Below are 13,081 nucleotides of genomic sequence, written 5' to 3'. Positions count from 1 at the left end.
GGCTACATCAGAGATTATTTGATCTACTTGTCAAATAGACTCTGAATTAATGTCATGATGAGAAAAAAAACAGTGAAGATTCAGGACTTTGGTCTTTTACAATTAACTGTAAAATTACACCATTTTTCATGCATTTAAATCAGAAAATGTTTTTTTTTTTTTAATTGCTTTATTTGAAAGAAAAATTGTGCATGCTGAGGACTGAAAATGGCAAATGTTTTTATAACTGTTATTTTATGGATTTTCTTTGTTCTGTTAAATTACAGATAATGTCTTTGCATACATTTACACATCCATCCTAAGAAAAATTAATTTTAAAAAACAGGCCAGTAATGTCCACATTAATAATCTGCATTTTTACAAATAGTAATTTGTTCTTTTATGGCATCTGATGGCACAATTTTTCATGTATTTAAATCAGCAAATAATATCATTATTTTGCAGGTATTTGCCATCAATTGAAAAAAAAAATTTATGCATTTTAAGGACCAAAAATGTCTTCTTTTTTTTTTTTTTTTTTTTTTTAACAGATTTTAATTGTTTTGTTCAATCACAGATAATAGCTGGTTAATAACTAAACAAATAAATGGAAATAAAAAAAATTTTAAAATCCCAGAATAAAGTATAAATTTACACATCAATCCTAAAATAAAATGCCGGCCAAAACTGTCGATAATGTTCACAATAAAAATCAGTATTTTTACAAGCACATAACATCATTTTTTAACAGATATTTTCCGTTATTGAAAGAAAAAAATCATGTGTAAAATGAGGACTGAAAATAGCAAATAACTTTTTTCATTGTTATTTACAGACTTTCTTTGTTTTGTTGAATTACAGGTAATAGCTAATAATAAATAAATTAAAAAACACAGAAGAAAAAAAGAAATTTATCTCAAAAACAGGCCCAAAGTGTCAGCAGAGAGGAAAGACGTCATATCTGAAAATTCTCCAACAGAAATGTGATAAAAAAGATGTGCTGCAGGAACAGACGCCTAAAAGTTTAAACCACGACTGCAACTTGTTCATTTAAAGCTTATGTCTAAATATTAAATTAAAACAGGTGACAACAGCAGAGAGACAGGTGGGTTGTGTATTCGTCATAACAAAAGGTTTCCCTGATGTTGATTCATTGATTTTTCTGATGTGTAAAAAATGTGCACAACTAAGAGACGGCTCATCCTCTTGTCTGTGAGCCTTTGTCTAAAAATACTGGACGCCTCGCTGTGAAGCCGACTCTGATTTCAGCTTCAGACAACCTGTGTCCATTTGCCTGATGAGAGCTCTGGTCTGGTTCCCAGGCTTCAGTCCAGTGAACCCAGTAAGAGGACGCCTGAGTGGCGACGATGCTGCTGCTGCTGAAACCCTCCTCCTCTGCTGACAGACGCAGACACAAAGACTGACGGAGGTTCCCAGCTGACGGAGGCGAGTCTGTGCGGGTGATGGTGCAGCAAGTGTGTGAGGAGACTTTGGAAAATGAATCCAAGTATATAGAGATGGGACAAAAGGTGCTGAACAGCTTAAAAATTAATCCAATTTGGTTAAATAGTTAAAATTTTGAAAAATGTCTGTGAATTTCGATAGTCTTCGTCGTTTTGTTTTAATGGCAGAGTGATGCTCTCCTTTGGTTATCAAGTCAAAGCTTTGAGGTGTGTTTGAGCTCATTATTCTGCTGCAGTTAAAGTCCTTCTGCACAAAGATGCAAAGCAGACTGTTGGCTACGATCTGAAGGCCAGAACGCTCGTCTTCGCTCTGAATAACAATCTGATTTCTGATGTTTTCACTCAGTTCTGATGCCGAGTTTTCCCACAATCACAGTGGATCCTAGTGAGCAACGTTCTGCTGGAAAGACATATTTCTAACAGGTGAACAACGGCTGCGAGCTGATTGACCCAAACAAGCCTCTGGTGTGTCGATTAAATCCGTCAAAGCGCTGCTTCAGTGGAAATCTGACCTTTTCCACAAAGCCGTTAACATGTCAGCACCACTGATCTGCTTCAGTTTGAATTCTGCACCAGAAACAGCAAAATCTGCAACTTTTCTTTTCACGTCAGAACTTGTTTTCCTGCATCAAAACTGTACAATTTTAATGACACCTTTTTAGGAGTTTAGTCAACTGACACTGAAAATAAAACACCACGAGGTAATTTTAGCAACTGTTGTGGAGCTTTTGATGATATCACACACTGTGTACTTCACCAGATGGAGTTTTCCAGCTTGTCACACACTCAAAATCGACAATTTAAATGCAAATGTTTCCAGCTGCATTAACTCTGTGAACCCCAAAAAACCCACCAGCTGGGTTTAAAGGCATGTTGTCTTTACAAAATCACCAAAACACTGCACCGCTTATCAGAAACTGTAAAAACAGGGAGAATCAACTTTTCAACAGAAACACCTTCAGCACAAACCACAAACTTTCTTAACATCTGAACACATCAGCTTCATGTCCGACTAACACTCAGGTCACTTGTCCATAGACAAGTTAGGTTGAACATAAAACCATGTTAATAATTGAGCTTTACAGGTGCAGGCAGGTTCATTTCAAGCATAGATAGAACTGAAGTTTGCACATTTCAAGTTTTTCTGGCTTCAGTTAACCTACTGGATGCCAAAACATGTTGACAGCTGTAAGAAATAGTCAAATTTACACAATTTATCAGAACGAGAAACAATTAAAAACAGAAAGAATCAACAGATTTTCAAGTTTCTGATGAATCGATGACATCGCTGATGTCCTTGAACTCATCATTTTTGAAGTGCAGTCGCATCGTGACAGTCAAACAAAAACAAGCTCAAAACTGTGACATTCAGTGCTCGTAATAAATGCTGGATATTCTACATGTCTCGTTCAAACAGTTTGCACTAGATCCTGTAAAACACAAAAGATTCTGCAGTCTGCAGAGCAAACCAGAAGCTACAACTCACTCAGCTGCAAACAACAACAACGACGGGGCAAAAATGTTCAGTTTTCAGCTAAAAAGCCGGCAGTGTTTGCACAGAGCTGATAGGAGACAACAAATATACAATTTCTGTGGTGAAATATTTGGATAAGTATATATAATTAATATTTATTTTACAGTACTGACAACAGTTTTTCTTTTATTTTCTTTTATTGTGAACTTCATGATATTATAACTGGGTCATGCAATCTTAAAGTTATCTTAGAAAACAGTCAAATTTACACAATTTTTCAGAAACTGTAAAAACTGCGACAACAGACAGAATCCTCAGATTTTCACGTTTCTGATGAATGGTTGGTATCGATGATGTCCTTGAACTAATTATGCTTGATGAGTAGCTCCATTCCGGAAAATTAACTTCTTTTTTTTTTTTTTACTTTTAAAATTGTGGTATTTTATCCAAATTACTTTATTCTATGTTTCTAATTTCAAAATTTATAAAAAAAAAAAATAAAGATTTGCACCAGATTCTGTCATAAATACAGATTTCTGTGCTCCTTGGCAAAGCTAAGAACCCTGAATCACTCAACAGCGACATGATAAAAAACTTCAGGGACTTTCCAGCTGAACTGAACTGCAGGCTTTGGGTTGGTGTGTTCATGTACACGGAGCAGCTGGCAGACAAGTTCGGGCACAAAGTAAACATCCATAGACGGTAAAGTTGCTTTTTTTTTCCCAGTATTGGTAACGTCTGTGGGCACAATAATGCTGTACGTGTTGTTTCTAGGTTTTTCCACTTTTGTAAACAAATAATCCAAGACCTTTAACAAAAGACATTTCTGAGGTCTAGTCATGCTGGTGCTGTTTCCATAGAGGTGCTGTTCTTTATTTAGCAGTGAAACATGAGAACACAGTGAGAAAAATATGACAGGAGCGAAAAAAAAACACCCAGAAACTGTTTGGAGTTGTGAAGGTTAAGAACGTCTTTGATTTAGAAGTTGTGTGAATCATGAACGTGGACAGACAGAGGGGCGTTATCACCTTAATTCCTTCTCCAACTTCTTATAAAACAATAAGAAAAGTACACCACTTCCTCACAATTGATCTCCAACAACAACACGACTTCAGAATAAAAACAGTTTTCATTTTCTGGCTGGTGGAACCAACTTCTTGATGAACTGATAATGAACCAATTAGCAGCCGGCCGACAGCTGCAGCTCTCTGCAGCAGGTTTTGTCTGTCTGTGACCTGAATTAAGTGCAACTCGAGCTGCACTTTTGCACAGACGAAGCGTTTCGGAGGATGTTCTCGACACACGGGATGGCCTCCGGCTACGGAGCCGGTGGATAAAGCTGCCGTCCTGTGTGCAGCTTACCGGGAAGAATCACTTTGACTGGCTATGACAGATCCGTCTCCACCGAAAAGAGGCCGAAATTGAAATCAAATTAGTCCTTTTGGGCGTCGCGTCATTTAGCCGAGGCAGGAATCGTTCATCTTGCAACACAAGGTTCATTCGTCTTAATGAATGAATAAGCGTCGAGGCGTCAGTCCTCAGGTGGAAATCCACTTTAATTTGCCCTTCAGCTGCTTTAAGGTCATTTTATTCTGTCTGAACCTCTGATCCGTGTCAGCGTCTTCGTAGTGAATAAAGCAGAGCACTAATAAGGCAAAGAAGAAGCGTCAGATAATCAGGAATCACTGCAGTGCAATAAATACGACATCTGTGCTGCTTTTAAACATACGAGGAGCCGACCGGGCGCCTCGGGGTCCATTTAGCAGCTGTCACGGAGCGCTCAATCATATCACGTCCTCACATTTATCATGGAAATGCGGCTGTGATAGGATCTCCTTTAAAAGTCACGGAAGAATGTGATTGAAGAGAAAACAAATGTGAACATCTGCATGACAAAGGCAGATGTGGAGACGTCGAGGTCAGGACCCAGAAGAGAATCTTATACAGTAAATATGAGTCGTTTGGACAAAGATGAATTCAATAAATTCAGACGAACGTAACGTTGATTTATGAATCTGAACCAGCTCACCTTAACTGCTTGATAAGAAATGTTTAATTTTCAAATATTCTGGACCGTTTTCAAACAGCAGTGAGGACAATAAGTCAAATAATAAGAGTTTTTTTACACTTTCTACCTCAAAAAGTGATGAAGACAGTGTGTTGTTGTCCCTGTTACACATTTAACACATAAAAAACAAATGTGTCTATAAGAGATTCTTCTATTTGTAATAAAGCCCCTACGACTAGACTGCAGTGTAGTTTTCTGTTTTATTGTTGTTTATTCAGTCTAGTGTTCTTAAATCTTATCACACTGTCTGCTTCTGTGGACCTCAGGAGGTTTGGTAGCTACCTTCAAGTGGCAAAAATGGATCATATACATACACAAAACAAACAGAAATACAGATATTAGAACTAAATCTGAAATGTTTTTTTGTGAAGATTGTATTTTTTTTACTGACAGACTTGTGACAGAAACTGATTTAAGTTTAGTTTTTAGTGAATTAGTAGATTTTTTTTTTTTGTTGATTCTGTTTAAACCGATATTTACATGCAGCTGGATGGTTCGATGATCAAAGTCACAATAAGATCAATAATAAAAATGGTGAGATCCTGGCCACGTGGAAGCTCCTTATAAAGCTGCAGTAGTTGTACTTTTTTTTTTTTTTTTTTAAATGTTCAATTATAACATATCTAATGTTTTAGTCTGCATGCAAAATTCGAAGACCTTTCCTGGTAACTATGAGGAAAAAGGGGATAATGATTGTATTTATGATGTTAGAAACCAGAGGCATCATGCTGCTACGTCTGTGAGCTGAAGTATCAACATCATAATGGTGGAAAGCATTTTATTTAAAGGTCCATATATAGAAACCATATATTGACAAGAAACAGAGGCTTTAATGTTGTCATGCATAAATGACAAACCCTGATTTGTTTTTTGTTTTTTTTACATTTTAGGGAGAATCAGGTCGGCTTCGTTTTGCTGTTTACCATCAAATGCAGCTACACCCATCACTGGATTAATATGAAACAGAAGAAACCCTAAAAATCAGATGTTTCTCACGTAAGCTGCCAAGCAGATTTCCTTAGCATGTGGTAGCGTTGCCTTTAAACTGCATCACGTGGGTCAAACGCTTTAGGTTTCCTTCCACAAGCTTATCTTATAATAATTTGCTGGAATTCTGGCCCCTTCCTCCTGGAGGTCCACTATTCCCTTCCTCATATCTTGGCTGATTTCTTTAGATCTTCCCACGTTGTCACAAAAGGAAGCCGTGTGTTTGAGGTGTGCCTCCAGTTAACGCAAATGTTGCCAATTAACCAATCAAAAGCTTCCAAAGCCATGACATCATCAGATAGTTTGAAGGCGTAGTCATCTTAGTCTATGTAAAAGTCTGACTTTGAAGAAAATAATAAAAAGTTCTCTCTCATTATTCTGGCATTTAGCAAATAGAAATAACGTTGGTGATCCTAACTGAACTAAAACAGGGAAAGTTTAGTCTGATTTAATGTCAGACAGTGAGGGGGAAAAAAGTTTTATGTCTTTTTATACAGTGAATGTAAACTACGTCACTGAGTCGTTACAGCCGTGAAACAATCACCAACCACCAGTTAACGTTCATCATTTCTTGTTTCTCGAGTACCGCTCGTCTGACGGACTTCAGTGAGTCTCCAGAAATACACCCACCAAGTTTGACACAGAGAAGATGAACGGTTGTCGAGATGTGCGAAGAATGAACAAACACAGATTCCTTCATATATCAATTAGATGTGTTCTGGTATGTGAAAGCTTACGGACAGGACTTTATATATATATTTCTTTTTTATTGTTTGTTTTGTTTTTGCTGCTTGTTTCACAAAATCCTGAACACAGAAAAACATCATTAATGCTTAAGTTTGAGAGATGAAGATGTTTTCAGTCTTTATGCTAAGCTAAGCTAACCGTCTCCTCACTTTATATTTTTTGCACAGACATGACAGTGAGATGTGTTTCTAACTCTCTCCAAGAAATCAGAGACTGAATGGAGACTCTGTGCTGAGTTGGGATGTAAAATCACCTTTATCCTCGACATGATCTTGTTCAGACAGAAGCTTCGTTCGGCCTCAGTGGCTTTAGTGGTTTAGTTTTTTCTTTTCTTACTGAAAACAAACCAGTGATATTCTGGACCCGAGATGATCTTTCACTTCAGCCAACACGCCAAAAATCTATACGTTTGTGTGACAGGTCGTCAAAACTTTGAGCAACTACATCAGCAGCGGTCGCTCTGTCAGCAGTGAGCTGACGGGTGGAAACTCGACACTGACAGGAGGTGAATGATGAATTCATCGGAAACAAGCAAGAGGCTCCGGTTCACGTCAAACTCTGACCGTCTCTGAGCTGCAAACTGAGGAAAAAGTTTTCATCCCCCTCCCTCTGCACTCATGAGCAATCTCTCCACATGCAACGCTGCTGTGGTTTAATTAAACATTTATTAAGTGATTGTCGGCTGTGCCTGTGGTTCGGCAGTGTTTGGCTGCGGCCTCGTGTCCTGGACTAATCCTCTGTATTTTGTGCTGAGAGATAACAAGAGGGCGACAGGACTGAGGAGAGGAGAGGGAGGAAAAATGGGCTGCGGCTTTCCTTGCAAACAAACAAGACTAAGAGGTGAAAGCCGTGATCCATCCATCTGTCTCTGCTTCTTCTGGTTTTTTTCCTTCCCTCTCTCTCTCTCTCTCTTCTGGTTTTCTCACCCTCTGCCTCTATCGCTCATTCACACTTTTTTCTTTTTTCCTCTCTCCAACCTTCTGTCTTCCTCTTCATCTCTCTCTTCCTCACTAATGAGAGCCGGTGGGGTTTCTCAGTAGCCTAACAACCAGCATGTTTGTCTCTGCCCAGACACCAGGGGCCCACAGATTACTGCTCCCCCATCGACTAAATAAATACACAAATAAATACAAAACTCACAGGGCTGCCAGTGTGTTTTCTCTGAGTCCACACTGCACTGAGAATATGGCGTAATGAAAAATGCATGTAGCAGGAACAGAGGCAGAGGTGGAGGCAGGGCTGGGGGCGCCTTGAATCTGATTGGCCCCCGTGTTGCCCCCCTACCAAAGTCAGAAGGTGACAGGTAGCCGGCTTGTTAGCATCATGGACAGAATACTGAGCAGCCCGACTGAGTGCAGACCTGGACCAGAACCTCCGCGGGAAGCAGCTGTTCCTATTGGAAAGTCAATCAGACGACCCCCAAACAGGGACGAAACAACAAAGATGCCAAACAAAGCCGAGTACAGACAACCAGCAAACACAAGGCATGCAAAAAGTGATGCAAAAAAAATATAAATACTGACAAAACAACAACAGAAGGATGCAAAACAGTCACAAAGTGATGCAAAACAATAATGAGACGAAAAATAACCAGAAAAAGTTAACGCATGCCCTGAAAAAGATGCAGAATGAACAGAAACAAATATAAAATGATCACAAACAGATGCATAATGACCACAAATGGCTGTAAAATGACCACAAACAAACACACAACTATTACAAACAGGTGCAAAATGACCACAATCAGATCCAAAATAAACATAAATAGACACAAAATAACTACAAATAGATGTACGACTATTACAAATAACAGAACAGACAAAATCGGCACAAAAAAAAGAAAATGACCATAAACAGTGACAGATGCAAAATTACCACAAATGGGGGCAAAATATCAAGAAACGAACGCGCAGTGACCATAAATAGCTGCAAAATGACCGCAAACAGAGGAAAAATGACGACACATATATGCCAAATGACAACAAATGGTTGCTTAATGATCATAAATGGACACAAAACGACCCTAAAAAGCTTTAAAATGACCAGAAACAGATGCACGACTGTCACAGAGATGTAAAATGACCATAAATATCTCTAAAATGACCACAAGTTAATGCCTGATTAGCATAGACGGATGCATAATGACCATAAATAGTTATAAACTGACCACAGATACACAACAATACCAACAACAGACAAAGTGACTATAAATCGAGGCAAAGCAACCACGTACAGGTGTGTGATGATCATTACAAGCTATAAAATGATTACAGACAGATGCACAGCTGTCAAAAACAGATGCAAAATTACTACAAATGTAAACCAATTGACGACAAACCGTTGATTAATGGTCATAAACGGATGCGCAATGACCATAAAGAGCTTTAAAATGACCAGAAACAGATGCCGACTATCATAAATAGATGTAAAGTGGCTACAAATAGACACAAAATTACCACAAGTTAATGCCTGATGACCACAGACGGATGCACAATGACCACAAAGAGCTTAAAAATGACCAGAAACAGATGCACAACTATCATAAATAGATGCAAAATGATGACAAACAGATGCAAAATGACCACAAGCAGAAACAAAAAGACTACAAATGTAAACCAATTGACAACGAGCAGTTGATTAATGGTCATAAACAGATGCACAATGACCATAAAAAGCTTTAAAATGACTGGAAACAGATGCACGACTATCACAAATAGATGTAAAGTGACCACAAATAGACACAAAATGATCACAAGTTAATGCCTGATGACCACAGACGGATGCACAATGAATCATTGGTAGTTGTAAAATGACCACAGACAGAGGCACAGCTGTCGCAAGCAGATGCAAAACAACAAAATGGCCACAAATACATGCAAAATGATGACAAACAGATGCAAAATGACCACAAGCAGAAGCAAAATGACCACAAATATATACCGGTTGACAATGAACAGTTGATTAATGGTCATAAACAGATGCACAATGACCATAAAAAGCTTAAAAATGACCAGAAACAGATGCACGACTATCATAAATAGATGTACAATGGATACGAATAGACACAAAATGACCACAAGTTAATGCCTGATGACCACAGACGGATGCACAATGACCATAAGTAGTTGTAAAATGGCCACAGACAGATGCACAGCTGTCACAAGCAGATGCAAAACAACAAAATGGCCACAAATACATGCAAAATGATGACAAACAGATGCAAAAGGACGACAAATGTAAACCAATTGACGACGAACAGTTGATTAATGGTCATAAAAGGCTTCACAATAACCATAAAAAGCTTTAAAATGACCAGAAACAGATGCACGATTATGACAAATAGATGCAAAATGACCACAAATAGACACAAAATGATCACAAGTTGATGCCTGATGACCATAAGTCGTTGTAAAATGACCACAGACGGATGCACAGCTGTCGCAAGCAGATGCAAAACAACGAAATGTCTACAAACAGATGTAAAATGACCACCAATGGGGGCAAAACGACCACAAACAGATGCTCAGTGACTATAAATAGCTGTAAAATTACCATAAATAGACACAAAATAACCACAACCAGATGCACAATGACTATAAATAGCTGTAAAAGGACCACATCACTGACAGGAACAAGAACTGTAACTCTGAACACACTCCGTCTTTCCTAAAGCTGCTCCTCAGCAGGACTCCACGAGTGCGTTAGAATATTAAACGCGCTTTTCGCTATCGTGATGCAGTAATTAGTGTGTGGAGATAATAACGTTCCACAGTCGCTGCTATCACTTCATCATAACGCTGACATTTTATGAAAGCCATTGTTAGAAATTGTTCCAGGTAAAGTGTCATTTTCTTATCGTGGTTACATTGTGGTGGAGGAGGAGGGGAGGAGGGACCTTATCTTCATTACATGGAGGAAGAAACCAGGTAGAAGAGAATTACCTGCCTCCAATTACTCAGGCAGAGTGCATCCATCTTTACGCTGCTCCATTATTACAGTCTGCCTCTGCTGTGAAACACAATCTCTCACACAGCTTCAGCGGCGTCTCTGTGCTGCCGGCGTTATTGCTACCAATCTGCATGCGAGTGTTTCATCCGAGTCTCTGCCACACATGAAAGTCCGTCTTTATCTGCAAGCTGTTTAAACAACCAAGAAAGAGCATTAAAGCTTAGTCGCTTAATCAATTAATCCTTTAACAGACAATCCATTATTGTTATCGATGCTGCAAAGCTGCCAAAAACATCACAGGTTTTAGATTTGATGATTTTTCTTCTGTGTGTTTTTGTGTCGACTGCTGATCAAACAAAACAAGCAGCTTTAGGGCATTGCTTTGGGCAATTTCTTTCTTTTTTTATACCATATTTATATTCAATCTAGAGGATATTAGAAGAGTATTTTAATAGTACCACTAGATAAAACCTACACGTCTATAATAACAGGTGTGTTGTAGTGTGGCCGCATTGTGTTGTGGTGCTGCTTTGTATTTAATTCACACAATATTTCTTGTTTGCAGAAATAAAAAGCGTAACTGAGCCTGAACACGAGTCAGGCCTGTTGGACTGAACTGTATTAGACTCAACAGGTGAACCTAATAAAGTGTGCAGCAGCTAAACAGATAAAACAACGCTTTAAACTTTATTATTTCCATCTGTGCAGGCTTCATGCACGACATATTTATTTGAGATTTGCTTGTAATCGCTTACAATTGGTTTTTTATTTGATGTTTGGTGGGAAAATATGACATAGGTTGAACCAGAATAACAGGATATACGTTTTAAAGAGACATAGGCTGTGGGGTTTTGAATGGTGAAGCTGCCATCTAGTGGTGACCCCTCACAGAGGCTTATTTATCTGTATGAAAATCACTTCTTCACATTCTTCTTGTAGCAATAAATCTAAAACTCTTGTGAGCACATAAATATATGTATTAAAATACTGAAAATAATCCAAATCTAGCTCATTTGCTTCCACTCTTACTGTGGTTATATCTGACATTAAGTGAAGGCAATAAGGAGTTATAAGCTGTAATTACAATAATAAATATTGACTAATGCTTACAGATCTCTTAATATCCGCTAATAAGGAAAAAAACGTGGTTGCCAGATTTTTGGAAATCCTCCTTCCTGATAAATCGTTTTATTTAATTGGGAAAACAGCGACAGAAAATCTGCTGATAAACTTCACAACTTTCAAAAACTATTAATTTGTTTAACTGCTAAGTAAGAATATGGGTACATGGGTTGATTTACAATGTGTGTCTGTTTTCTCCTGTTTTATTTACACAAAAATAAAAAAGGTTGTTGACACTGTGTTCGCCCTGCAGGAACCGAGAGCTTTCAAGTATAATATTATATTTAACATTTCCTCTAAATAGCCACAACTGAGCTCTGTTCATAAATACAACTACTTTAAAGTACTTTCCTTTCATGTCTTTGTTATGCTTCTACTTTACTATAATTCAAACAAAAACATTTGCACTGTACTCTGAGCTATATATAAGTTCTGCTGATAAAACAGACGCTGTTGTTTTAACCTGAGAAAAGGGCATTTCAAATTAAAGGAAATATTTTGAAAAGACACAAACTCTTTGAATTCAGATGATTCTAACTATACCCATAATGTTAAGTACAGAGACTCTCTCACACTGTGGTGTCGCTGCCCTCATGAAGCATGAACCTGCCTGACGTGTCTCCTCATGTTCAACGTGTTCTTCTTCACGCTCTGGTCTGGAGCCTCGTGGTTGCACCTCGACTTAAATTATTAGAAGCAGAATCAAAACCACGGTGCGCAGCGTTTTCCATTCAAAGCTGCTTCGGCACAGTAAAACCATTTTTAAAAAGCATGAACCCTGCATATGCTTTGCCACTTCAGCAGTTCTAATCATTTCACTGAACTGAATGGTCAACTTCTACTTGTAAAAAAGTGCACTCAGTTTTCATAAGGACTGTGGTTTGACTCAATGCTTCCTACTGAAGCCCAGGAATTAGACCGCCACAGGCAATACAGAAAAAAATAAAAAGTCTTCTGTATATAATGTTTTTTTCTCTGTTTTTTCTGTTTTCTGTTTGTTTCTTTCCTATTTTTTGCACTGGGTGTTCCCAACTATTCTTGCACTGACTGTACACTTTTTTTGGAGCTGTTGTATCAGTGAACTTTCCCCACTGTGGGATCAATAAAGTTATCTTTATCTTTAATACAGTGCATATAGAAAGTATTCACCCCCACTGGAAGCTTTCGCCTTTAATTGCTTTAAAACAGCCAATTTTAAAAAAAAATTGATAAACAAAAATTTGCCCAAAAAAAGACTTTTATGTCAAAATTAAAACAAGTTCCTACAAAGTTTTGTCAAGATCATCCATCCAT

General features: G+C 38.1%; 1 protein-coding gene across 1 annotated transcript in view; it reads right to left on the bottom strand.

Annotated features, from left to right (window-relative positions):
* Positions 1–13,081, bottom strand: part of rabggtb (Rab geranylgeranyltransferase subunit beta) — a 24,653-nt gene that overhangs the window by 2,096 nt on the left and 9,476 nt on the right. Inside the window, exon 10 of the transcript XR_520556.1 lies at positions 10,699–10,702. The gene's annotated coding sequence lies outside the window, so the exon portion shown is untranslated. The remainder of the gene's footprint in view (positions 1–10,698; positions 10,703–13,081) is intronic.

This window comes from Stegastes partitus, unplaced genomic scaffold (assembly GCF_000690725.1).
Source record: "Stegastes partitus isolate 25-593 unplaced genomic scaffold, Stegastes_partitus-1.0.2 Scaffold763, whole genome shotgun sequence".
Lineage (NCBI taxonomy): Eukaryota > Metazoa > Chordata > Actinopteri > Pomacentridae > Stegastes > Stegastes partitus.
Note: the sequence above shows the minus strand (reverse complement) of the source record. Positions and strands in the feature narration are given on the sequence as shown.